The sequence below is a fragment of the Neolamprologus multifasciatus genome, chromosome 2 (assembly GCF_963576455.1).
Source record: "Neolamprologus multifasciatus chromosome 2, fNeoMul1.2, whole genome shotgun sequence".
NCBI lineage: Eukaryota > Metazoa > Chordata > Actinopteri > Cichliformes > Cichlidae > Neolamprologus > Neolamprologus multifasciatus.
The window spans coordinates 3,491,028-3,494,917 of NC_140440.1; the positions used below are offsets into that span (position 1 = coordinate 3,491,028).

The 3,890-nt window shown below is 37.5% G+C and overlaps 1 long non-coding RNA gene across 1 annotated transcript; it reads right to left on the reverse strand.

Annotated features, from left to right (window-relative positions):
* Positions 1-286: 286 nt before the first annotated feature.
* Positions 287-3,622, reverse strand: LOC146523843 (uncharacterized). The gene is made up of 5 exons (XR_014869439.1): positions 3,391-3,622; positions 2,626-2,732; positions 788-2,546; positions 608-716; positions 287-542 (listed from the first exon to the last, which is right to left on the reverse strand). It is a non-coding gene; the product is annotated as an uncharacterized LOC146523843 (long non-coding RNA).
* Positions 3,623-3,890: the final 268 nt, after the last annotated feature.

Here is a 3,890-nt window from a genome sequence, read left to right on the forward strand (position 1 = left end):
GCACCTGGAAAGGAAAAATAAATAGCTCATATTATGTTTGGGGAATACTATTAGTCAATATTTTTAACATGATTAGCAAGCAATGATACTAAGACTTGTTTCTTTTGCTTTACCATTTCAAGCATGCTGCGGTCAGCGTCAGCATCTAACAGAGCAAACAATACAGTAATCCTCAGCGGTCCCTGAAACACATTTATGGTTAGGTTTTAATCAAACATTATTGATTAATTTAAAAAAAAAAAAAAAAAAAAAAGTACATTTTTTCCACAAATACTTCATGGCAAATTAGTCCCCTGAATTTTTTTTAATTAGACTTAAAGAAGGGTCTTATCTGAAAGGGTTTGAAAAACACTATTTGTACTGTGCTGTTTAAAAAGCACTATTTAAATTGGAAGTACACACTCTAACGTGATAAGGACTTTACTGGACTTACCTCGATGATCAAGTAGGGTGCAAGCTATCTGCAGTCGCTCCAGCACAACTGCTTCTGTAGTGGTTAATACGTCACTGACCTCTCCAAAAGCAAGGCAGTGTTCTGCAAACTGAGATTTCTCATTATTATAATGTAAAATCCTAATTGTAGCTAACAATAAATGGAATTATTTACCTTTAACAGCAAAACTCCGCAACTGCTGGAATCCTGTTGCTTGTTGTGTTGCACAGTCTGTAACTGCCACTCCATGATGTCTTCATGCCCTCTCATTCTCAGAAAATTCCTAGTTGAACAAAAATGTTTTTAATGAAACTAATGTTTTTTCTAAGAATAATACGTCAGTATCATGCATACCTCCAGTTGCGCAGAATTTTCCTGTCATAAACACCTTCATTTCCCATGGGGTCTATGAGCAGAAATGTTGACAATCTAAAGAAAAGAAAGAATCCTTTAATTGTCCCACAAGGGGAAATTTGGTTGTAACAGCAGCCAAAAAGACAAATATACAAACAAACCGTACACAGAACAGAAACAGTTTCTTACATATTTACATTAAGGACAGTGGTTACTATATACAGAGAGTACTGTACAGTTATTAAATAAAAATAATTACAGGTAAGAGGCAAACCAGGTTGTAGTGCGAATTGGTTAATTAACTAATTTATTGCAGTTACAGCGCTGATGTAAACATCTATGTTTGTTGGGAGCAGTTCAGATTGTACAGTCTGACAGCTGCAGGGGAGGAAGGACCTGCGGAAACGCTCCTTCATGCATCTAGGATGCAGCAGTCTGTCACTGAAGGAGCTCTGCAGTTCAGCAACATCTACATGCATGGGGTGGGAGACTCTGTCCATCAGAGATGTTATTTTGGCCAGAGTCCTTCTGTCTCCCACCACCTGTACTGGGTCCAGGGTGCAAGTTAATAAGTTAAAAATTACAATAGTTTTTGCCACTGAAAACCTATTTAAGAATAACACTTTGAGCAAGAAACTGCTTCACAACAAATTAATAACTAAATTAACACATACCACAAGAATCCAGTGTGTACAAAAGTTCACAGGGCACAGCCACATGTCTTCAACTGGGAACTTCATCTGTGGGATTGGAAGTGCAGAGTAATTTTGATTTACTTGGGTACCATGCGTCTCAGGGTGTTTTCGAATATAGTGTTGCTTAAAGGAACTGAACTCTGTCCTCAGAAATTGATTTTTTAAAGTTGCTCCTTCCGTGTTTTTTAATCTCACACATTTGCCAGCGATGTCTTGAATGGTGTAGGGTCCTGAAAAATCTGGATCAAACCTTCCTCCCTTCCACGTTTCCTCATGTTCAACAGAAGAACTTCATCTCTAACGCTGTACACAAGGTTTCTGTACTTCTTCTGGACTCGTCTGGCATAGGCTTCCTTTTGTAAGTCTTGGGACTTTGCCATATTTTCCTCTACAGTTTTTTTAACTTGCTCTTGTGCGTCTCTTGTAGAAGATACAAAGTCACCGCAACTCAACTCCTCAGGGAGAATGATGGAGGACAGCTAAAATTTTCACATTTTAAATTACAATTAAAATCATAAAGACAAATAATGCATGTGAAACATGAACTGAAAATTCTAACTATAATAACTCATGTTTAAAAGTAAATATACTATTATAAAGCTTTGAGCACAGAAGGCCACAAAGATAGACTCATATCATTTTTTGTAAAGTAATTTTTCCCCTTGATACACTTCCATAGGTGAACACATACTTAAAGGTCTCCTCAACATTTATTACTTTACATAAAGATACAAACATAACTAGTCACTTACTTTACGTTTTAAATGTATCTTGCATATAGAAGTTAAGCAGAGAAGATTAAAGCTGCAGCCAATATCAATTATTACACTTAATTACATTTAATTTATGCATTATCATAGTTGTTGCATAAATAGAATTCCTTAATAACACTTACTGGGACTTCAACAGGAACTTCAGAAGGCTATGTAGCTTCTCTCCCAAACATTAAATGGAATGGTGTGTATTTGGTTGTGGTGTGGACCTTGGACCTCAAAGAAAACAGTGAAGCATCCAGATACACATCCCAGTCATTCTGTTGACTGTTGACTAATTTTCTCAGGGCTCTACATGTGGACATAAAAAACCCACAATAGTGACAGTGTCTTAAAAGCAAATGAAATGTTACATACAAATAAAACATACCTTTTTATGTTGTCATTTGTCTTTTCGTCTAGGCCATTTGTCTGAGGGTGATACGCTGCTGTGACACTTCTTTCTATTTTCATTAAGCTGCAAAGTCTTGAGTTGATCTTCAAAGAAAAAAAGAAAGTTGTTTTTTTAAAACAATCACACAAAACCTTTGGCCTGGCAGCTACTTGGCCAAGTATTTACCTAAAGATGTCAGGTTAGGGCTGTGTGCAGGCAGGCAGGCAAGTGGACCCAAAGTGCAGACTCCGGAGACAGAAAGTAACTCAAAACAGCTTTAATTGCTAAACTCGAAAAAGTAACAAAACTGAGTATCCAAAATAAACTTACACAGCAAGATGAGGGTAGATCACAACACGGACAGAGAGAAACACAGGGCTTAAATACACAGAGGGAGCAATCAGGGAATGGGTAACAGGAGGGAAACACAGCTGGGGCAAATCAGGCCTAACGAGACAAGGGGAAGCGAAACCAGATATATTAACATCAGACAAGGACCTTCAAAATAAAACAGGAAACATGACACAGACTGAACTAAAGACACAGACTAACACACACTGCAACAGAGGGAACAGAGACGTGGGACCAGGGCAGACACAGACACTGACTGGACACGGGGATATAGCAAACAGGGGAGACAGCAACTAAGGATTACACATACACAAACCATAAGACATAACTCTAAAGAAACCAAAGAATAGAAAAGTCAACAACCCAGGCATCCTAACAAAAGAGGTATGGAAAAGTAAACTTAACACTTACCTCGTTAACAAATTCTCTTCCTTGGTCGGATAAAATTCGTTTTGGGCAGCCATGTCTATATATGAGTGAGCACAACTGATGAGCTACCCCAGCAGCACTTTTGCTTTTTAATGGAAAAGCCTCAACCCATTTTGAAAAATAGTCTGTTGCAGTCATAATGTACTGGAAGCCACTAGACGTTTTTGGAAGAGGTCAAGTTAGATCTATTCCGATTAGCTCCCAGACATGTGACACCTGTCAATGATAAAATAATCACATTAATGCATAATGTACATGATAACATTACTATTTTCTACTAAAATGCTACTGATATTTACCTTTATACACCGCAGTGGTTGCACAGCAGCCAATGGTTTTCCCATTTTTTGACACTGGTCACAAGCCAGGACCTTAAACATATTGAATGATCTTTATATTATCCAACAATCACAATTAATTAAACAACAAAATTGCAAATGTTCTATAAAAAATACTCGATCAAGTGGCGAAACAGTGTTAAT